The sequence below is a fragment of the Leguminivora glycinivorella genome, chromosome 16 (genome assembly GCF_023078275.1).
Source record: "Leguminivora glycinivorella isolate SPB_JAAS2020 chromosome 16, LegGlyc_1.1, whole genome shotgun sequence".
In the NCBI taxonomy this organism is placed as follows: Eukaryota; Metazoa; Arthropoda; class Insecta; order Lepidoptera; family Tortricidae; genus Leguminivora; species Leguminivora glycinivorella.
Window position 1 is genome coordinate 6,005,085 of NC_062986.1, and position 25,481 is coordinate 6,030,565.

The 25,481-nt window shown below is 36.6% G+C and overlaps 1 protein-coding gene across 1 annotated transcript in view; it reads right to left on the minus strand.

The window, feature by feature from the left end:
- Positions 1–20,449, minus strand: part of LOC125234996 (hemicentin-2-like) — a 678,208-nt gene extending 657,759 nt beyond the window's left edge. The window contains exon 1 of the mRNA XM_048141445.1: positions 20,278–20,449. The gene's annotated coding sequence lies outside the window, so the exon portion shown is untranslated. The remainder of the gene's footprint in view (positions 1–20,277) is intronic.
- Positions 20,450–25,481: the final 5,032 nt, after the last annotated feature.

A 25,481-nucleotide genomic window follows, 5' to 3' on the forward strand; every position in this document is an offset into this window, starting at 1 on the left:
AACCCTACAAATAAAAAATACCCTACAAATAAAATTGGAACCCTAGGCCAATGTAGGACTGTGTTATAGTGACGTTATATTTGTAAATCAGATTGTAAGAAATTGATTGTAAGAATTTTTCATGACCGGTCTAGCTCAGTCGGTAGTGACCCTGCCTGCTGAGCCGCGGTCCTGGGTTCGAATCCCGGTAAGGCACAGATATTTATTTGTTCCTGAGTCATGGATGTTTTCTATGTATATAAGCATGTATTTATCTATTTAAGTATGTAATTTTTATCGTCGCTTAGCACCCATAGTACAAGCTTTGCTTAGTTTGGGGCTAAGTTGATCTGTGTAAGATGTCCCCAATATTTATTTATTTATTTAATAAATCTCTCACTGTTTGTAATTTGACATGGTTGTAGAGTGGCCTAGAGTGCCAATTGGATGACTGTACAGTGAGAAAACATTCCTATTGTTGTTCAGTGTTCACATCCAAGATCGTATCAAAATACTACGAAAGTCATAAACAAATTCATAAACCAAAATCGGCAGCCTACTTTTTTGGGGCATTAATCCACAGCCCAAATAATTTGGCCTTATACAAACTTTCGAAAGGCGTAGTTTAAAAGCCGTAAGGAGTTTAAGTTCCAATCATCGTAAGCCGGGAGCCTGAAAGGGTTTCTGCGGATCCAGATCTTTGTTTTTTCAACGTGTTTGCACTGACCCGACTTCATCTTAATTGCGTTCTTGTTAAGTAGACTTAGAAGTTGGAAACTTTAAACTACTTATTACGCTGAGGATAGTTGGGAAAATAGTTAATTATGGACATTTTAGTTCGGCATAATTTAATGTTAGTGTAGGGTGAGCTGTCGAAGAGCTGAGTGCAAGTTATAAAGCCCGGTGCACGAAATAGATTTAAAAAAATGTTTATTTCAAACAAAGGAGGACCGGCAAAAATGTATGGAGGCTGGTCCAAGAACCAATAGCGACGTGATATATATCATTAGAAAGGTATTTCAATATACTACTATAGTTACTATGGGAGCTCATTTAAAATCACTGTGTGAAAAAAGTTACGGCGATATAAAAAACTTATTTCCATAGACGATTTGAAGTAATAAAAGTGAATTGTTTCGTATTCCATGACATTGCAGTGCTAGTTAACGTGTTTGTGCGCAGGTCTGGGGGGTGCAGAGGGTGAGGGCCACTCTCTACCAGAATGTAAAATAAAAAAGTTATGATAGTTTATTGTTCTATTTTACACGTTGTCGTCTATAATCACCTCAAAAAGATTGTCTGCAGGTGCCCTGAAGGGCTGGGCAAAACCTAAATACCACACTACAGATGTTATGTGTGCACAAGTGCCAACTGTGCGTCACCCAGATAAACAACTGCAATAAGAACTACTCATAAATACGTTTTAACTAGCACTGTAACGTCATGGAATACGAAATAATTCATTTTTATTGCTTAAAATCGTCTATGAAAATAAGTTTTTTATATCGCCATAACTTTCTTCACACAGTGATAGAATTGAATAGAATAGAATAGAATAGCTTTATTTGCATAGAATAAGTATTACATGATTTATGTCTACAGATGTTATTTTGACAATTTGTTGCTTATTCTGCTATATGTATTTAAAAATACTAGCATGCAAAATTTTACAAAATACTTAATAACTATTTTTAATTAATTAACAATTTTGCTCCTGCATGTTTTCTTTGAGAAAATCATCGTGGCAATAATAATTTTTATCTAATAAATAACCAACAAGAACTTTTTTAAACTTATTTACATGTAACTCTTTCATGCTTTTCGGTAACTTGTTATACAATTTAATGCACATTGCAAAACACTGTCTGTGATATAATGAAGTTCTTGGAATACTGTCATGCACGAGGCGGCCTTCATTTCTCGTACCCCTCGGAAACACGGATTGAGCCGTCGTGAAAAGGTCCATATGATTTTTGACGAACATGCATGACTCTAAAATATATAAAGACGGAAGTGTAAGGATCTTTAGAGATTTGAACATTTCTCTACACGATTTAAATGGGCGTGAATTACAGATTGCTCGAATACATTTTTTTTGTGCAATAAATGCTCGATCCAAACTTGAACAGGCCCCCCAAAGTATAAGGCCGTACCTTAAATTGGAAGAGACATACCCGTGATAAGCAGCTAATGAGGCTTGTAAGCCAGATGTGCGTCTCAGTCTCCTCAAAACATAGACAAATCTGTTTGCTTTTGAGCACACATGTTCAATTTGTTCACTCCAGTCCAAATATTTATCTAGTTTTAAACCTAAGAACGATACACTATCCATTTCAGCTACGGTTTTATTTTTATAGTGTATATTTAGTTCTTGACTTTTGCCAAGTTTTGTGTTAAATTGTACATAGTTAGTTTTGTCAATATTTATTTGTAAATTATGTTTACCTAGCCATTCAATTACTACATTCAACATTTCATTTATTTTTTCCTCGTGCTTTTTGAAACTCTCATATTTATTTGATGTAACAACAACTGAAATATCATCAGCAAATAAAATAGATTTATATTTAATTGCATCACATATGTCGTTTACATAGATAATAAACATTAAAGGACCTAAAACACTACCTTGGGGTACACCGACATTATTATACAGAGTTTGTGAATGGTAGTGGATCTCCTCACCCTGGTCATTTAATGACGATATATCAACGTACTGCTTTCTTCCAGACAGGTACGTCTGAATCCAGTTTAAGGCAGGTCCTCTTATGCCATACTTATTTAACTTCTGCAAAAGCATGGAGTGGTCTACAAAATCGAATGCTTTAGACATATCCAGGAAAAGTGCGGTTGTGTGTTTCTTTTCATCTACGCTTTTTGTAACATAATTGATTAAATTAAAACCAGCCAGTGTGGTGGATTTGTTTTTTTGAAATCCATTTTGTTCTGGTTTTATGATATCGTACTTTTCAAAGAAGTCCATAATTCGTTTGTGCATGCACTTTTCAAATATTTTTGACAATATTGGTATCAAGGTAATGATTTGAAATAAGCTCCTATAGTAAATATTGTAGTATATTGAAACACCTTTCTAATGACATATGTCACGTCGCTATTGGTTCTTGGACCATTTTGTCCGGTTCTCCTTTAAAATCCATAGAACTTGTTAGTATAGACTTAATAATATCTACTTATGTAAACAATGAAGGAGATGAAATAAAAGTCGGTAATTTGGAAAAAAATAAAACAGTAAACTAAGTAGTGGAATTCCTTGCCGGCGGCTATATTTCCGAGCTCATATTACCCGGTAACCTTCAAATCAAAACCGGCCAAGTGCGAGTCGGGCTCGCGCACAAAGGGTTCCGTAGCAGCAAATATAATAAACTTATTATGTCAATTTATACACCTGCCAAAATTACAGTTAAATCAACCTATCTCAAAAACTATAAGAGATACTTTGATCAAACCAAAAATCGTTGAAAGAGTTAATTAGCATGCATCACCTCTATTTTTTTTAGAATTTTATACCCCGTAGTTATAAAAATAGAGGGGGGGGGACATACTTTTTACGACTTTGAGAGCTGATATCTCAAAAACCGTTCACTTTAAGAAAAATGTTTTTTAGAAAACTTTATATCATTTTAAAAGACCTTTCCATTGATACCCCACACGGGTATGTACATCGAAAAAAAAATTTTCATCCCTCAGTTACATGTATGGGGGCCCCACCCCCAATTCTTTTTTTTACTATTTAGTGTCATAATTTTGTAGCGGTTCATACAACACATATTCCCATCAAATTTCATCACTGTAGTACTTATAGTTTCCGAGTAAATCGGCTGTGACAGACGGACAGACGGACAGACGGACAGACGGACAGACGGACATGACGAAACTATAAGGGTTCCGTTTTTGCCATTTTGGCTACGGAACCCTAAAAATGAACAGGCATCTTCTGGGCGAGCTCACTCCATCGCATAGGCGACGTCTTTGCCTTTGGCTAGTCTGTGGCCAAGAGTAAGCCCATTTATAATAATAAAAAAAGTATAAAAAATACATACGTACAATCACGCCTGTATCCTATAAATGGGTAGGCAGAGCACATAAACTACTCAAGTTAGTGCCACTCTTGGCAAAAATTGGTTGAAAGAAAACGGAATTGTGACATTGTAGTGACAGGTTGCCAGCCTCTCGTCTACGCCACAATTTAACCCATACACCAACAGTCGACTTCTACGATACCCATGGGAAGAAAGGAGGTGGAGAAATTCTTAGCCCATCACCACAAGTCAGTATAAAAAATGCTTTTGATATTTTTCGAATTCGAATTAGTTTTAGTTTAAATATTGTATTGTCATAAATAATACTTATTTTGATTTCACGTGTGTAGGTATACAAGAACTTGTTTAGTATTTAGCAAAGAGGATCGAGTATTATAGAGAGTTACTGTCGAAGTAAAATGTGTAATCACAGTGCATAGACTGCCATCTCTTGACACAGGCTTAAAACTTTTGAACCTCAGTTTTGACAATTTGACCCATGTTCTTAGCTTGATATGTGTTAAAATGTCAAATATTAATATTAGCGCCATCTAGCTGAGCGTACCCCAAAGGTGTAATGCCATCTAGGCCATCGTACCTTTTTCTGTATGGTACTGAGGTACGTTTTTTTCTTAGACTTTATCTGTCTATACGGAGTTATATATGTCTTTGGTATTTAGTAAGTCAGTAAGCAAGAAAACTTGGTAAGTCTGTCGTTGCCCTAAAGCCGTTACGGCCCGGCCACGACATTGGTCTAAGCGCGACAGCGGTGAGCGGCGGCCATACATTGGAGCGAGACACAGCGATGGGACTTTTCATTCGCACGTATGGCTGCCGCTCACCGCTGTCGCGCTTAGACCAATGTCGTGGCTGGGCCGTTATACTATTCTCTGTAATTGATTTAGAGAAGTCATTGTTACCTAAACAAGGTTCTCTTTTATAGCCCTAATTACCTGATTACAGCTTGCCCCGATTTTCGGACTTTGTTAGCTTTGGCCTAAGCAAATACTGGACTTGGACGTATAATAACCGTGATATTTAAGCTAACTTACCCTTTTAGTCCGGTCAACTAAGATAACGGCATGACAATTGTCTAGTATTAGGTCCATTATTTATTTATTATAAATGGACTTACTCAATTTAATGTACCGAAGATACAAAATGATCAATATCAACATCAAAATAACATCCAAAAGCCGCCAGTCTGTCAGTGTTTTACAGGTTGTACTTCGGGGAGTGTGCTCAAGAGCTACAAGAGCTTATTCCACCGTCCCCATTCTACCATCGGAGTCTTAGAAAGACGCAAGGCCGGTTTCCATCCTTACTTGGTATATTCCGCAAATTCGCACGAAGCGATTTGTTTCTTATTTTTACTATGCGCACTCCCAAGGAGTGGAATTCCTTGCTGGCGGCTATATTTCCGAGATCATATAACCCGGCAACTTTCAAATCAAGTGAACAGGCATCTTTTGGGCGAGCTCACTTCATCGTAGGCCACGTCTTTGCCTTTGGATAGTCATTAAAAATAAAAACATTCTACATATATATGTTTTTGGATCTACATCTACAGTGGCGCCAATTCGTGAGCATAAAACAGTATTGTGACGTTATTAACATACATCGAAATAAATATCACTATTTCTGTCCATTAATAGAGTCAGGATTTATAGCACGGTTTTACATGAGTTTTTATAGCATGATATGAGTGGGTAATTATGGATTACCCTTGGAAAAAACATATGTCTGTACTTACAGCCATAGATTAAATATAAAAAGATCATACCATCTTATATTACAATGCTTTCGATTATATTATACTTGTACATGGCGTCACTTTTGACCTAGATTTATGGCTCGAAAGTGACACTTAACGCCAATCTACAAATAATCGATGGCAACAAGGCATTTTTGTGGCGCCATCTATGTGTAGGTGTAGTGTATGCGCGTTCTTAGGCGGTCGCATTTTAATGTATGGGATGGTATGATCTTATATTTAATCTATGCTACAGCTAATGACTTCGTAGTTCAGCAAACCAATCAAAAAAATCGCTTAGAATACGAATAGAGTACCAATTTACTTGCATTCTTAGCGCGCCAAGGCTCTTGTAGGCATACAATGGGGTAAGGCACCAAAAATTGCCATGTAATTGCGGCTATTGCTAGTGATCGAACAATTCAGTTTTTGTAATTTTGTGGTACATCTTATTAAAACGGAGGTCATAGATTTACATAGGTGCTACTGCTAAGGTAGTTTATTGAAAGTAGCTAGGTATCAGTCCTGATTCGACTTTTCATACAAACACGGTGTATCATGTAAGGTTACAAGGATAAATCACGAATTTCGAATGTATATATTTTATTCTTTTTTCTACTCCCGAACTGTTATTCGTCATTTACAGGGTCGTGCATAGATCTTTAAAACCTTACATAAAAGTCTATTCCCCAAAGCCAGCGTCCGCCAGCTTTCCGCGCATGCGCGCAGTATCGAAAAAACTGAAAACGCATTGTTTGGCTCTGTAACCATGGCAACGCATTGTTACAAGGCTTTGGGCAGCTGAGCTCACAGTGCAAAATACAAGAAACAGTGTGAATTTCACGAAAGTTATTCAAGAAAACTATTAAAAACTAAGATGCATGGTCGTAGAAAAAGTATTGTATGCAACGGTGTTTAACTGAGTCAAAAAATACTCGTGGCGTCTTATTAACAATTTTCGGCTTCGCCTCAAATTGTTATCCTCGCCACTCGTCTTTTTTGACATCCTTTAAACGCCTGTTGCATAAAATACTATATTGGATACATAATAATTATAAATAAAAACAATAATACTAATCATAAACCAAACCTTAATCTAAAAATAAATACCTAAACTAAAAATATTAAAAACTAGGTGAACTCCTTAGGCATGGTGCCGTAGACACTGGCAATCACGAATTAATAATTTCAGATTTGCAAAAATGTCAATGTTTAAAAAAGTTGTGTAACTTAAAAAACGTCATAATGTGAATGCAACGATCATAGATTCTCATTGCATATTCGCATATCCAGGCAATCCGTAACTATGTAACCAAGGATGATTTATATGGGATTGACATTCTATCTAATCTAATCTATACTAATAATCATACCTCAGTTATTTAGCGCCACCTTTTAAATACTGTCATAACCACACTGATGATTCCTACAAATTTATTTTTTTCAGAATGTGTATTGACGTGATATCCTGATATCAAAATAAACAAAAATGTCATTTCGTCACTACTTTTAAAAAAACTTGTATCTTCGTCTGTCAATAAAAAGAAAATTGTAGTAAGTATGTATGGAACGCATATAAACTTACTGCGTTTTAATTTTGAGAAGCAGCGCGAGATACGAGATTTCTTAAAAGTAGACCTTATAAAAAATAAAAACACGCAAAAATATTTGGGGAAAATATCACTTTTGCCACTTCCAGGCTGTGAAACAGCGCCATCTAGTTTTACCCCTAAAAAACCCAATACCTTTCAGGGTCCCCCCACATCTAGCGTCTCGCGAGCGTCGCGTCGGGCCAACTGTATGGAAAAAGACGCCGCGTCGACGCGACGTCGACGCGGCGTCAGGCTTTGCCCATACAGTTGGCCCGACGCGACGCTCGCGAGACGCTAGATGTGGGGGGACCCTCATTGGTACACTTTTTTGTATGGGCTTGTCAGTCCCGGTATATATCGACCTTGATGTAACTACTAACTATTCCAACTAATATATTATTTGATACATCGTTTGACAAATAATTGAATACATTGTGTTCCCACTTTACATGTAATTACCCGAATCGCCCGTAGCAGTCAAGCACCTGTATTGATCACGAATTAAATTTTCATAGTCTGGGCGTAATAGTTATAAAAAGTTGGAGGTGAAAGACCTTGGAAGTTTCCAACTGATTGATGTTTAACTGAAATAGAAAAGTTATTTTTATCTCTGTGTTTGAAGTTTTGATACTTGTAAAAATAGATAACAATCATAAACAAAACAAAAGATTTTAATAATAGGGATGACGACTACATAAAAAAATGGCATTCTGTTTAGTCCGTCAGTTAGATCGTCCAAAAATACTGAACACATATTTTTCGCTATTTCTAATTAATGAAAAAATACAAAGATATAGAGCATCAAAGTTCCGGAGTCCGCTTGTGACGTCACTTCTAAGTAGAAATTGTACCTAGGCGTGATGTCACGCGAAACTTCAACGCACTGTACCGTCGTCATTTTTCGTTTACGAGAGAAAAGAAAAAATACGTGTTTAAAATTCTTTGATAATCTAACTGACGGACTAATTAGTTTTTTTTTAGTCGTCTTGCCTGTTATTTTTTGTCATAAAAAACGATTGCACACTATAGCGAGTTTTGTCTACATAGTTAAAATTGAATATACCTTATATCGACTTTATAGGCTGAAACAAGGATTATTTATATAGGATTTACATACTTTATACTAAGAATCGTACCTCGATTTTTAGCGCCACCTATTAAATACTATCATAACTACGCTGATGATGCCTACAAATATATTTTTTCCAAAATGTATATTGACGTGATATCATGATTTTGAAATAAAGAAACACGCAAAAATATTTGGGGAAAATATGATTTTGTCCACTTTCAGGCTGCGAAACAGGGCCATCAGTTTTAAGCCTAAAATGCCCATACATTTCAGGGGTACGCTTGTTTGTATGGGCATTGTCAGTCCAGTATTAAACCCGTCTTGGTCTGATATAAAATAATAGTTATTTGTTATACAAGGGGGCAAAGTTGTATTTTAACGCCGAGTGTGGAATTTAAAAACGAGCAAGTGAAAGGATTCTATAGTTGAACCACGAGCGAAGCGAGTGGTTCAAGAATAGAATCCTGAACTTGCGAGTTTTTTAACACACGAGAAGTAAAATACATTTGCACCCGTGTGTAACACAAAACTTTTCCCCTCACTATAGCGAGGAAACTACAACGCAAAAAAATGCGTTTATCACTGCTTCCAGTAGTTCCACAGGTGGTAAATCATCTTTATTACTAGATTCACCTACTTTTATCAATTTTAAAGCAGATAATTCAACTTTATTCAAGGTCAAATTACTTTACCCACTAGTGGATAAAATGCGTTTTTACCCGCTGGTATTAAAGGACAAAACACGTGTTTCCGAGCTAGTGAGGGGAAAATAATTTTATTTTTAAGGTCCCTACCCAAAAGTGTTGGTCTTTATTACAGCAATAGAAAATAAAATGTAAAGACTTCAAAATTGAAAATTAAAAAACCACTCACCATGTTATTTTTATCTCAACACACAAAAATTCGAATTCGTTCCACGATGAGATTTTTTTTTAATATGACGGGAGGCCCGAGCTCGAAAACGATCTTCAAAGAAAAATACGGTAACTCATATTTTCGCTGAAATGCCTTAACATGTCAGGCTTTGTTAAAAGGTTTTCAGCTTGGAGGACGATATTGTATGGGCGGGGCTGAGGCAGTTTATACAGTCAACAACACAGCTGTGAATTCAAACAGTGTTCAAAATATGTATACACACCTTAATGTATAGGCAATAAAATTCTGCATACTTATTTTTAGCACTTGTCTGTATTCAAAGCTGTGTTGTTGACTGTACATATATTGTAAATATTATTCTATATATTCCTTTAGTTCTGTAGTTGTTAACATATGAATTTTGAAACACGGCTAATTGCGTTTTCATATAAATCCTATCCGATATCGGATGTCGGACCGATACATTACAGGCGCCATCTTGGATTATTTCTATTCTTCCTTCTGACATCCGATATCGGATCGGATAGTGTGAAAACGGACTAAGGCTACAAGCAGAAAACCATCGTAAGTTTTTTACAATTTATTGACATCATGGGTAAACATTTTTTTATAATTAGTCATTTTCTGATTTACAGGTTTGTCAGCAAAATATTCTTAGTAAAGCAGCAAAAATAAACATATTTTTGCGGCAAAGTGTAATGATGACGAACAGATGCGACGCGTAGAATTGACCTTTTGCAACACCGGTCCAACTAAGTACTAAATAACTAAGCCAATCACTCATTTTTTTCTACTTCGGTGGCAAACAAGCATACGGTCCGCCTCATGGAAAGCGGTCACCGTAACATATAGACGCCTACAACTCAAGGAGTGCCAACCCATTAGAAACTTGTACACTCCCTTTTGCTGTGTTAAGTACTCAGCAAAAAGTAGTGTACAAGTTCCAAGGAGGGTTCGGGTTCCGACGTCTCAAAAGACAATGGAACAAATTAGTTCCGTAGATCCTTCCGTCATCAGCACACCGTACCCTCGTTGAGCTCTGGCAGTCTTGCTCACCGGCAGGAACACAACACTATGAGTAGGGTCTAGTGATATTTGGCTCCGGCCTTCTGTCTGCTTCTTTGGTCAGAGAGTGTTTTGACCGGTGTTTCAAAAGGATAAATCTTACTGAAATCATTCAGGTATCATTCTGCGTCCGTTTCCATTCGAATTTCCCTGATATTATGTGTAGGACGAGTCTCTTTCAACTGTCCATTTCACGGACAGATTTATGATAGGATCAAACCAAACCACATCAAATCACAAACCCCTTTTCGATAAATTCTTGTTTTGTTTATTTTCTTTCCGGAAATAGGATGCTTCCTGTTTTGATTTGCTGTATGTTTGATATCGAAAAAACTAGATGTGACGGCTGATGATTTACTGTAAATTGTCGTAAGTTGATTGCATAGAGGCTCTGGAGGTCGTGGGTTCGAACACCGTTTTGTATTAATGAATTTTTCGGAACTTATGTGCGAAATATTATTTGATAACTGCCAGTGGCTTTTCGGTAAAGGAAAACATGGCGAGGAAACCGAACTATCCATACTAATATTATAAGTCTGTGTCTGTTTGTCCGTCTTTCATGGCAAAATGTAGCTACGAATTGACGTGATTTTTTATAGTGGAGATAGTTGAAGAGATGGAAGTGACATAGGCTCCTTTTGATATACTTCTTTCCGGAAATAGGATGTTTCCTGTTTTGATATCGAAAAAACTAGATGTGACGGCTGAAGATTAATTCAGTCGTAAGTTAAGTACGAAACGCTGGTGGCCTAGCGGCAAGAGCGTGCGACTTTCAATACGCAGGTCGTGAGTTCGAACCCCGGTTATTACCAGTGAGTTTTTAGGAACTTTATTATTTGGTTTTCGGTAAAGGAAAATATCGTGAGAAAACCGAACTATTCCCAATAAGGCCTAATTACCCTTCGGGTTGGAATGTCCCCCCACTACTTCATGGTAACCCCTCAGATGGCAGTTATTTGCCGTATCGTTTATGACTTTAATCTTGTTATGACTGTAGAGTCTAGTTCTACACGTTTATAAAACTACGTAATAACATTATGCGTAGTCAATTAAGTCTCTTGATGATTGTGCCCCTGACCGTACATTATGTGTCCTTGACAATGAAATTATGAGTCACATGTCACATTTAAAAAAAAATTATAGATCAAGTAGTACCTTTTGTACCTTTTTGGTACGACCCTTAAAAAAGTGACAATTGAATAAAAATGTTAATTTATTTCATGTGTATTTGACTGTTATCACTCCAAGAGTGCATCTGAACGTCTGTCAAGTTACACCAGCTGACAGCACTGACTTCCTTCGAAAGCGGTTGACCCATTATTACTCCCAGTTACACCAAGATTAAAGTCCTAATTTATTTCATGCATGATAATAAGTCTCGTGTACAAGTACATATTTAAATGATTGCCTTGAATAGTTTAGCAATTTCAAATTGCAAGCAGATAAAACCTTAAACTAATTGAATTACCTTCCTTATCATAAACACCAGGCAGACAAGCCGTCCCTATCGAACTTACAAATAGTGCGATAGGGACAGCCTGATGTTTTATCATTTATCGCGCGACCATACTTGTCTGCCTGGTATCTCTCTGAACGTGTTTTCAAATGCTTCAACCTCACCATAAAGCAGAGCTTTGCATTACCTAGCCGAAATGACAACCGTTAACGCTAGACTCTGATAAAAACGCAGCCTGGCTCTGTCGCGCAAATACGGAGGAGCGATAGAGATAACTAAAGATCGTTATCAGCGTGCTGTATAGGTGGCAGAGTATAGTTGACAAAAAAACAAATACACAAGTATTTAAAACACTACATATACTTAACAAATTATGAAATATATACATATTTATAATTACTTAGCCAAATTACATTGAATAAATAACTAAAATTTGTTCAACATATTTGGCTGTCAGTCGTTCACGTCGATTAGAAAAAATCCATTTTAAATAACTAAATGACCTTTCTACGTTGACAGAAGTTACAAGAAGGTTGTTATAAATTCTAGGTATTGTGTCATATCCATACTGTGAATGAAGATACTGGGATTATTCATGCACTTTATTATACTCCGCCGAGATGCTGAAGGCTGGACAGGGAATTGTAGCGAGTCAGTTGTATCGCCTTTTCAATTTGTGCTTCAGTACCGGCCGGGTACCTAAGGACTGGTGCAAGGCCGTCATCGTTCCTCTTTACAAGGGAAAAGGCTCACGACTGGACTGCAAAAACTACAGGGGCATTAGCTTACTCAGCATCGTCGGAAAACTGTATGCGAAAGTGTTGATTGAGAGAGTAGTGAGAGTAACCGACGAGAAAGTATGGGATGCACAGGCGGGATTTAGAAAGGGTATGGGATGTTCGGATCAAGTCTTTTCCTTACGATGCATAGCCGAAAAGTTTTTGGCCAAAGGTCAAAAGGTCTATTGCGCTTTCGTGGACTTGGAAAAGGCGTATGATAGAGTGATGAGGAATGAATTGTGGTCGGTAGTGTCCATGTATGGAGTAGGCAGTCAACTCGTTCAAGCACTGAAATCTCTTTATGAGGATTCCAGTGCTTGCGTGAGAATAAACGGGTCATACACTGAGTGGTTTAGCATCGAAAAGGGTGTTAGACAGGGATGTGTAGCGTCGCCGTGGCTGTTTAATTTATTCATGGATAGTTGTTTGCAAGATCTGAAAGATTATGATTGTGGGTTGAGAATGGAAGGGTTACTGGTCAAATGTCTCCTATATGCCGATGACCTAGTATTACTTGCGTCGTCGGCCGAGGAGTTACAACTGATGGTAACAAGAGTGCATGCATCCTTCGAGAGGAAAGGAATGAGAATGAATGTCAGTAAGACGAAAGTAATGGTATTTGAAAGAGATGAGATTATGACAGATTGCGAAATTGAGATCGATAATGAAAGTTTGGAACAAGTGAAAGAGTTTGTGTATTTGGGAACGTTGTTTACAAGGGACGGTAAACATGGAAAAGATATTGAAAGGAGAGTGAATGCTGGGAATAGAGTGAATGGAGCACTAAACGCTTTTATGGGCAGCCAGAAAGTGTCGCAAAAAGCACGTCTGGCGGTGCATAGAGGAGTTTTGGTGCCTACACTTATGTATGGTAGTGAAAGTTGGGTGTGGGAGAAAAGACTTCAAAGTCAAGTGAATGCCGTAGAAATGAGAGCGTTAAGAAGCATGGCTGGTGTAAAGTTGAGTGATAGGATCAGAAATAGCGTGATAAGAGAGAAGTGTGGAGTGGATGTAGATGTGGTGACAAAGATTGAGATGGGTATGTTAAGGTGGTTTGGGCATGTAGAGAGGATGGATGAGAGGAGATTAACGAAGAAAGTATATGAAAAAGGAGTGGAAGGGTCAGTTGGTAGTGGAAGACCTAGGCGAACTTTTCTTGATCAAATCGGGGAAATATTGCAAAGAGGCCAGGTCAGAAGTACTCGAAACCGACGAGCGTGTATGAGAAATGTTATGAAAGTGTGTGAAGCGAAAGTGGTTTGTCAGGATCGTAGTAAATGGAAATCCGTGATCTCTGCCTACCCCTCTGGGAAACAGGCGTGATTGTATGTATGTCTGTATGTATGTATGTTTATTATACTTCTCCGTGCTCGACTTACTTCGTGCACTACTTTTGACTTGAACTACTTGAATAACAATTCTAGATAATTAGTCGTATCTAGAGTGCATTTGATTATTTGGATTTAAATAATATAATTACACTTCGCGTAATGTATTTTTATGGCATACATAATTAATGTCATTTGACGTATATTGTTTTAAAAATATAGGTGTAATCCTAAGAAGGTAAGTATTTATTTTGTAGTTAAGAACAAAGTGAATATTTAAAAGTTATTTTTTTTTTCTTGCCAACCGTACCACTTGCCACGAAAAGTGCACCCTGATAACGATCTTTGGAGATAACTAGCTACGATAACGATATTATCGAGAGCGTTTGTGCATTTTGGCAGGTACATGTACCCTGAGACATCAATATCCGAGTGACACGCTCTCCCACAATTTGATTCCGCGACCAAACGTTTGCAAAGCTAACGAGAAACCATAGCCTATTTGACTGAGGATACGTACACCTTATTGTAGGACACTAAGGTACAAGATTGTGGTTACTAGTCATAGTAGTAGGACTAGTCTTTAGTCAGAAATGTCTATCCATTTGTGTCGTTTGCTTTCGAAGTCAGACACTGAAATAGGTTAGCAGGCCCCGTAGCCGAATGGCATTTCTCCGACGCCAAACGAAAGCGATACGCCGCTGGCTCTGTCGCGCCAATACGCAAGCGCGATAGAGATAGATATCTACTAGCGCTTCGTTTCGTGAGCGTTTCGTGAGCGATTGTGCCATTCGGCTAGCCACCCTGGTGTTCAAAATAAGCATTTCGTTTTTTAACCCTTGACGCAAAAACGACGGGGTGTTATTAATTTGACATGTCTGTCCGTTTGTTTGTCTGTCTGTTTATGTGTGTGTCTGTCTGTGTCATCGTAGCTCTTCGGGTTGGAGGGTCAGATGGCAGTCGCTTTCGTAAAAACTGGTGCCTACGCAAAATCTTGGGATTAGTTGTCAAAGCGGACCCGATGAGGATGATAACTCTGAGAAGTGCAGTCTGCCCTATCGATGTCATGTCGCTGTTAGCTTTATCTGATTTTATTAAAATAAAAATAAAAAACATTTGTTCTAGCTATGCGCATTGCGCATATACTTACTTAAGGTCAATTTATCTTTACTTGTCCAATCATGTAAACAAACACTGCTCGAAAACATTATCATTATTACTTTTCTCTGGAATTACACATTAATCATCACTTAAAATGTTATTATATACTTAAAGAAACTCACAAAGTATTGAAATCAATGAAAAAAACCACTGAAAAATATCATTTCTAGAAAGATTTTCATCAATAATTACAATGACGAACGGATGACATCAGAAACCCCTGACATTACGAAGTCTCGACTCGTAATGTTGGGATGGCAACTTTTCATTATGAACGATCGATATTAACATTTGAGTTTGTATAGCTTGAAAAAAATGCGTTGATATTGACTACAATAATTTATCAGATTTTTTAACCGACTACGTTACGTTTTATTTCCTACCCTTTCTTTACGATAAATATTTAACTATCAGTATATTTTGATATTTGTTGTTGTAAATGTTAATCCTAGGTACTATAAAATTAATACTGAACTAGCCTTTTTCACAGGATTGTTGCAAATGTGACGAAAAAGGATTTAATTTTGGTTTCGACATAGATATTGTGTGACGTAAATTTGAAAATCCTCTGATGACCTCAGCAGCGAAATTATCGTTAATACATCATTTTATCGACACTTAGAACATAAAAAAGTTAGTTTTTAGACAACTTTTATTCTTAATGACAATTAACAAAAATTAACTCGATGTCGATGTCGAGTTAATTTTTGTTAACAACTATCACTAATGGGTCCCAATTTCTGAAAATGCCCTTCAACGCCTTGCTACCAAGTGGCGCCGCAACTTTAGTAGTAGTTTAATGTGCTCTATGTACTAGTATGTAGTATGTAAAGTTACAATTGGGTGTTTAGACATTACAACAATGTTTATTACACACAATTTGAACCGATATAATTTGACACAAGTTCGTTATATATCATCATCATCATCATATCAGCCCTTTATCGCCCACTGATGAGCAGTATCTCTTCTAGTACGCCACTTCCCCTTGTTCCTCGTAGATAACCAAGTTTGATAACTGGTTTTGTAGGAGAAAAAATAATTATTCCTAGCTAACTGGGTCGTCAACAAATCATTATTTTTTGCAATTTTCTATGAAGAACTTTTTTTCTTCTTTGCTTACCCGGTTATGAAATGAGATTTTTTTCCTCGTAGAAAACCATTAGTTAAACCATTTTTGCAATTTTCTATCAAATATTTTTTTCTTCTGAGCTTACCCGGTTTTAAAATGGGATTTTTTTTCCTCAAAGAAACTCATTATTGTATGCAGTTTTCTATGAAGATTTTTTTTTCTAAGCTTAACCAGTTGGTTAATGGTTTTCTACGAGAAAAAAAACCCATTTCATAACCGGGTAAGCAAAGAAGAAGAAAAAATCTTCGTAGAAAACTGCAAAAAATAATGGTTATATGTGAAGAAATAAAAAAATCCTCTTTCACAACCTTAAGTTAGATAGGAAGAATTATTTTTCAACTTGGTTATCTACGAGGAACAAGGGGCCACTTCTCCCGGTCCTGGGCTATTCTCATCCAGTTGTGACCAGCAGTTTTTGGGTATTAATTAAGTACATTATTGTATAGTGTCTAACCTAACATGTTGTTTAATATGTACGCAACGCTAAATATACCAACCACGTATAAATTAAATTAGATCTCATGCTCCGATAATTCATGATTGATATGTATACGTATACGACTCGCTTGTTTGGCTACAATTACCAGGAACTTGATATAAAGTCCATATCTCAAGATACAGGAATATCAGATACAAATTCTAGATTATGAAGCAGGGTAAATATAAAGTCAGTTCATCCTTACTTGTCCAATAATGTAAATAAACGAAACGTCAAATACGAGTATGATGATGATGATGATGCTGATGATGGTCAAAGACAATAACCAGTGATTGGAAGTGTCGATAAAATTATGTATTAACGATAATTTCGCTGCTGAGGTCATCAGAGGATTTTCAATTTTACGTCACACAATATCTATGTTGAAACCAAAATTAAATCCTTTTTCGTCACATTTGCAACAATTCTGTGAAAAAGGCTAGTTCAGTATTAATTTTATTTAAATATTTATCGTAAAGAAAGGGTAGGAAATAAAATGTAACGTAGTCGGTTAAAAAATCTGATAAATTATTGTAGTCAATATCATGGCATTTTTTCCAAGCTATACAAACTCAAATGTTAATATCGATCGTTCATAATGATAAGTTGCCATCCCAACATTACGATTCGTAGACAACCTAGACGTCGTAATGTCAGGGGTTTTTGATGTCATCCATTCGTCATTGCAATTATTGATGAAAATCTTTTTAGAAATGATATTTTTCAGTGGTTTTTTCATTGATTTCAATACTTTGTGAGTTTCTTTAAGTGTATAATAACATTTTAAGTGATTATTAATGTGTAATTCCAGAGAAAAGTGGGATAATGTTTTCAAGCAGTGTTTGTTTACATGATTGGACAAGTAAAGGTGAATTGACCTTAAGTAAGTATATGCGCAATGCGCATAGCTAGAACAGATGTTTTTTTTTATTTGAATAAAATCAGATAAAGCTAACAGCGATATGATATCGATAGGGCAGACTGCACTTCTCAGAGTTATCATCCTCATCGGGTCCGCTTTGACAACTAATCCCAAGATTTTGCGTAGGCACCAGTTTTTACGAAAGCGACTGCCATCTGACCCTCCAACCCGAAGAGTAAACTAGACCTTATTGGAATTAGTCCGGTTTCCTCATGATGTTTTCCTTCACCGAAAAGCGACTGGCAAATATCAAATGAAATTCCGCACATAAATTCCGAAAAACTCATTGGTGCGAGCCGGGGTCCGAACCCGCGACTTTCGGAACGAAAGTCGCACGTACTTACCGCTAGGCTACCAGCGCTTCTTAAAGTAAATGTCATAATTTGACGTTTTTCTATATCTCACGTAATATGTGGTACCAAAATAGTTGTCAACTTAGGTTGGTCGTTATTTTCTTGAGTTGATAGATTCTCTTGTATTGACAGATTCGTTGCTCGATTCAAACTTGAGGTACGTCAAATATTAGATCTAAATACGATATGCATCGGATATTTCCGTTCCAAAAATGATATCAATTAACAAAGACGTCCTTTAGACACTGCTATAAAAATATCCACTACATAACGTACTGTCTACTTGACGTAGGATTATCACGTACGAAAATACGATTTCAGTTACATTGCGAACCAGTAAGGTTACGTCAATTAAGCCCACCGATCAAATAACGTGACGTAGCGAAGCTCACATGAGAGTTCTCTCACCGTGTAAACGGGTCAGTAGGCCTAGCACATTATTGCCGCGAGATAGATGACACGTCTTCTTCTAACTGTATTAATGACATAAGGACGGGTAGTGCAGTATCGCTACTTCTATCAAGCGGTTAGTGTAGTAAAGTAAGTAAGTTTGAAGTAATTTCACCAATTCGTAGCAATGTTTTATCCATCTCCGTACATCTACATCGCTACGGATTTGTAGCACTGCTACGGGCGTAGCACTCGGACGTTGAAGTGGCACGCCATAAATCGGGGCCAATACTGGAATGCTGAGAAATTGAGTTTCCTGGACCTAATGCGGGGAGCGAAACCGTTGGTTTGGGTTTTCGATCCGTTGGCTTTCTGATAACGATTTGGAAATGTGCAATTTAAATTCAGGCGATATATAGAATTCACGTTTAAATTTAGCAATTTATTGACTTTAACACTTTCGAAACCGGGCTCTACGCGGCGCTACGACATTTTCGCTACATACGGGGAAACCCATGTAATCGGCTACGCTTCTACGAGCGGTGTGCCCGACAGTCGGGTTCTTGGTAGCGAAAGTGTTAATATAATTTAAACTCACAAATATAACAGGCTACGTACTTTCCTTCTAGTCAAATCAGCTTCTTTTTAAGAACTGTCAAAATGAATTGGAAGGATTTACTAATATGGAATTAAAATGAAATCGTGTCATGTGACGTCACCATCAAATCAGTTATTTTATATATTATCTTTCTGTTCGACTTAATAAATAGAAATTGTCTTAGTGCTTAAAATTAACGATTTAATGTCCATGCTTTCTCATAATTATCGGATGCTGTATTTCGTGCATGGTTTAAAATATTCAATTTTAAGTACAGGCAAGTTCCCTACCCTATTATGTCATATTTTAAAGCTTCCCCAGTGTGTGAAGTTGGAATCGAACTAGCGTCCTCTGCAATTGTTAAAGGCCGCTATTAGACTATCATATATTTCCACAGAAATAATTATGATCATGATTGTAGGCTTGCTGTAAAATAGGCTCAAACTCTGATCATCTAATAATAATTATATTATTTATTTTATTATTTACCTAAAACTAATTGGCCGCTTGGGTCGAGGCGGCATACATATTTTTCTCTGACTAGTGTTCAATAAAAAAACTATTTTTAATTCGATGACTGTAAAATATAACGTTAAGAACAATATTTTATTCGAAAGAAAATACTTAATAACGTTGTTTCGAAGCATTTATTATAAAATTAATTTTAATTATTATGTTTCATCGCTTTTAACGGAACCATATAATTATGTGCCATTTTGATGCAATTTAAAAATATCGTAATTGTTTTGTAAATGCATAAAAATAATGTAACAACCACATTCGATTTTTTTACTTTTTTAGCCAAATTATGTGACTACTAACTTTTTATTGATAATGGCTACTTATGGTATATAAAGCAGTAAATTTTAGTTGCTTTTAAAGTCACTCTTTATGTAATATAAAAAACACCCTTGCTTGAAATAAAACTATGGAAACAGATTAAATCGCAAATTCAAATTCATTATACGTGATTTAATCCGTTTCCATAGTTTTATTTCATGAGTAACTATCGCGGTAACCGAAGACAATATTATTACCCTTGCTTGAAGTTTTATTTCTATCCATTAAGAATGGGAATGAGGAAAATCTATTAACAGATTATAAGATTTTGCACCAATAACCTACAAACGGGGAATTGTAACACCCAAAAAAATTCAAGGTCATTTCACCACGAAACCGAAAACAGCTCGTTAACGTTCAAACCATTAAAAGCAGTTTCATTAACTCATTCAACCGGTTAATTTACGCTCTATTACATGCCCGAAAATAATTAAGGCATAAAATAAAGAAGGAAAAACATTACCATTTTTCAACACCAAACGCTCTGAGGCTCCATGCGACGATCCGTCTCAAAAACCACTTAAGTACATCACTAATTGTAAAACAGATCACTTGATAAATCACAATATTGAACACACTATCACGGGGCGCTAAGGTTCGATTTGGTTTGAATTTTTAATTCGCGCCGCGACGTAGGGTAAGGTTGGCGACCGCTGGGAAACTGCCGCTACGGCGCGCCGAGCGCACCCGAGTTTAGCCGACGCGTCCCGAGCAAGCGCTCGGAGGGCCGAAATTTTGCCCAGTCTTTCATATTTTATATCGGGAACGGAATTACGGACTTTGCTTGGGTGGGTTTTTATGGAACCAAGGCGGACGAACGCATTCTATTTGGTATATTTTTTTGGTACGTTACACTCTTATTGTTGGTTTTGCACCGTGTAATGTGTGATTTTAATGGTGCCCGATGGAGGGAAACGCTCTAAGCTTTTTTATGACTTTTATTTTTATCATAATTGAATTGTTATTAGGTTGTTTTAGGAGAAGAATACTTTCAAAATTAAAGGTCATGCTGCTTGTAACAGACAATTACGATGCAGGTGCGGAAAAAAGGAAGTTCGGAACCAGTGGCGTTAAATAAAAACACGATCGAAGGGAGTGGTTTTATATGCACTATTGAGAGAAGTGGTTATTTCTTGTCAGGTCGAAACTTCGGAGGGCCATCTGTACTGAAAAACGTCGTACGACACACTTGCGAAAAGGAAATTCGTAACTCATAACGATTTAAAACACTCCCTTCGGTCGTGTTTTAATTTATCGCCAATTCGTTTCGGACATACTTTTTTTCGCACTTGTATCGCACTGTACTTTTAAAGGTTTAAAAAAAAGGTACATACTTAACATTTCTGTACATATTTATCATTTCTGTAATGTAGCTATTATAAATATTATTAAAGTTTATACTTCGCTTGCGCTTGCTTTCGCTATTGTTTATTCATATTATTTATAAGCCGTGGCAAATACCGGAATAACGCAAGGACGATGAGATGATATTTTTTTGTACAAAAAAGCAATGGTCAATTGGACGTAGTTACGCAGAAACGTTCCAATCCTCATGAAATTGTTATTAAGTTTTAGACCTTGTATGAAAAACAAAAGTCTTTCATTTGAATGACAATTTCAGATGGATTGGAACGTTTCTGCGTAACTACGTCCAATTCAAGTATTCAAGTTTTCTCATTGTGAACCGGACCACTCTTATCCGTTCCATCGCTACATTATTATCGGGATCATATTTCACGAGAAACGAAACATGCATTCGAAACGAAAGTATCTAGGATATATTTCGTGGGATAGCCGCGGTTGCATGCCTTTACTTTAAGGTCATTTATTTTACCGTAAGATATTCTTCGGGTAAGTAACATACGGATTTCTTACCTAAAATATAGCGATGTACCCAAAAACCAACCTGCGTGTCAACTCAGTCAAAAGATACATATTTTTGAGAATAATTAAATTTGTAAACTAAAAGTTGTAAACAATTTTTTTGTTAGACTTGCCAACATCATGTACAGTCAACAACACATCTGTGAATATAGACAAATTGACATAGCCTAAACACAAAATTAAAATTTCTAAAAAACTCCCGACCGCGACATAGTGTACCGATTTTCATGAAACATGGCTAAGAACACTCCCGACTAACTCAGCTTTCACCAAAAAAAAAACTAAATCCAAATCGGTTTATCCGTTCGGGAGCTACGATGCCACAGACAGATACACACACAGCCAGACAAACAGACAGACAGACAGACAGACATACATACAGACAGACATGTCAAACCTATAACACCCCGTTACACCCGTTTTTGCGTCGGGGGTCTATCTATGTGTACACACCTTAATGTACACGCAATTAAGGTCTGCATACATATTTATCGCACTTTGTCTGTATCATTCACAGCTGTGTTGTTGACTGTACTTCGAAATTGTAATAAAACTGTGTTTTAATTGTAATAAAACTGTTTTAACGAGAAAACTACAAGAATAGCATTATTTCTGAACTGCGTTTTTGCGGAATCAGATATTTAAAAACTTGCAAACTCTATAACAATGTTAATTAGAATCCTAGCTGTTCTCGTAGTAAACTTTTCATCCTAACGAAGGTAACATTTTTCTAAAGGAACGTTCACATATCAATTTTGACTAATTTAAAAAGTACAAAAATACTGGTTCAGGTCTCACCAAAGCCACTGATTTATTTACTTTTAACTAAGTTGTCATGTTGCACAGTCTCATCAATAGTTGACAGCGGTGTATAAACGTTCGATAATCAAAAATCACATCTATTTCAAAATTCCTGTTTTTAAAATTATAGACCTGTGGCCCATTTCTCAAAGTTTTTTTTTTGCCTTTTTTTTTAATTTTTTTAGGGAATTTTAGGTCAGCTGTACTCAGAATCACGAGTACTTTTAATCTCACTGGGAGACAAAAAGTATCCCAGATTTCCATACATTTTTGTTACTTCCCTCTTTTGTTACCCCACACAACATGTACGGAAAATGGTAACAAAATAAGAAAAAATCGTATGGGACAATTTTTTTAATTACTAGGATTGAAAAAGCTAGTGATTCTGAGTAGAAATAGCATAATTTTTTTCAAAAATATCACATTTCATAAAAGTGGCGAAAAAAAAGAAACTCTCAGTTACAAGTTACAAGCGGAAGTACAAGTTTCAATTTGTCATATTAGACATTGACTACCACTTGTAAATTGTATTTAACTTGTAGCTTCGAGAAATGGGCCCCAGGTACACATTGCTGTATAGGTATAATATATGTATTTCTGTGTTTCATTTTAATCTTTGCGTTAATTCTGATTACATTTTAAGATTCTTATTATAGTTTTCTAATTATCCGTACGGAGAAAACATTCATACATGTATACACATTATATTATCTTATATGATTCGAAGATAAGTTTAAAAGGTAGTTTATTTTAATTTATACTCCGAACACATCTTCAGTTCTAAGTATGTTATTTCATGAATTCTTAATTCATTGTGCGTTTAAGCACAGTATAATAAAGAGTATTATCGTACAGTATAGCCACTTCCGCTCCCCTCTGAAAGCGCTGCCCACTCCCTCTCGGTTACCTCACAGTTACCGCCTGTCATATCTCACTCATACAACCATGTTACGTTTTCACCTACACGAGCTTAGAATGTGTGCCAGGAACGCGCCTCTTTCATATATTTTGATCGCCAGTGTCCGAGATGTGGTTTAAGTATTCTGTCATCGATTTATTTTTTCTCTTTCAATATCATCCACCAAAGTGTAGACAAAACACGCAGTTAACAGCCATATGAATTCAACGCATCTCGAATAAGTCCCCTAATGTGCTCATTGTACGTAGCCAAATGTACAAACGCTTACGATAATATCGCAGGCATCTATGAGAAGTTCCCGAATACTTTGTACATAGCCACGTCAGCAAATTTTAATTGATCCTATTTTGTTACCAACATTTAGTGATATAAGTCGACTTTCGTAAGATATATACAGGGTAAGTGTTATAATTAAAGAAATATAGATACTAGAGAACCTTAATGACCAAATAATACTTACTAAAATCTCAATTCATGAAAGAAATCTTGGTAACAAAAAAGGAATAATAAAAACAAATTTGACTTTTTCCTTAATTTTTGTACAAACTTTTCGAGAACTGCTGCTATCGGAGTGGCGAACGTACGTTGGGTATGGTCGCAAGTTCGTCGATGAGACCTGGTTTCTGGCACTTGCTGAAAAAGGGAAAGAAGACACCATAGCGAAACGTCGCCATCGGTTGCAAGCTTCCCTTGTCAGCTATGTGGCAAAATATGTCGCTCTTGCATAGGTCTCTTTAGTCACCAAAAGCGATACTTGGACATTGCAGCATAAATCGTCTGAAATAGGCCAGTATGGTAGGCAGCTATCTCTTTCGCACTTCCGTATTGGCCCGACAAAGACAGACTGCGTTTCGTCAACGATTGTCATTTCGGCTACGCCGTCAGAACGCACGACTCATATTTAATCCGTAACCCTGATTCTGATTTATTATGAATTTTCGTGTTTTATGACCTGTGTGTAATTGTATTGCTTACACGCATTTATGACGTTATTACACACTTATTGTTGTAAAATTCAGCAGGTGGTTGAACAAACAGAATGATAAAATACTGGCGTTGAAATGTCCGTTAGGTCATATTTAGGGATGCCTCTGTACCGGAAATCATTGGCTTCGTTTAACCTTTTGTATTTACGCAGTGATTATATCGTGAGTTCGCGTTAGGTTCGCGTTCGCGTATGTACACATAACAGAAGGTACGCAAAAATTCAAACAACTAGTAAACTGAAATAAATGTCATATACAAACATGGTTTGATTCAGTTAAGAGGTTGAACTAGTTCCGGTTCTCAGAGATGGCCAGGAGGCACCTTAAGCCTTCGGTAATTGTGTCATATACTTGAAAATTCCGACCCTTGCCGCCGTGAGCCCGTGACCGGTTGGCCGAGTGGTTCAGGCATCCGTGGCTATACCGGAGTACGCTGGTTCGAATCCAGCATTGGACATTTGGAGGCCTTGGTCATTTTTTCTTTGTATATGACATTTATTTTAGTTTATAGTTAAAATAATAGTAGTATGTCTACTAAAAAACACAAATTAAAATATTTCATATGAAATAATTTTATTTGGTCTTAGAGTGAACTAGTAAACTGGACTGACCAAAGATAATCCTAAAAAAATCTTAGATTCTTCTTAGGAGGTTAGTTTTAAAAACATAACTATTATTATCTCATGATTATTATTACCACCTCCTTACTCACCTACTACCTCCTACGTTTCAACACTTTCAACGTTGACATACATTGTCCCATTGTCCCCTTGTTCTCGGAGCAGACTGTTGAAAGTTGATATTCGGTTTTATGCGATTAGACAATACAGGAGGGGTCCATTCTCCATACAAACGCTCTCGACTATTTCCTCCCTGGTTTTTGAAGATAGAGCAATGATTTTTTCAACACAGATTATTATTATTTTTGTCTGTGTCGGACCGTTTTGATATTTTTGATATTTTTAGCCAACGTAAAATTTCCAAAAACGGCCTTTTTATGGCGCAAAAAAATATGTGATACTCAGGATTGGTAACAATTAGCCATAAAAACTAAACGGTTCAACACAGATAATTTCA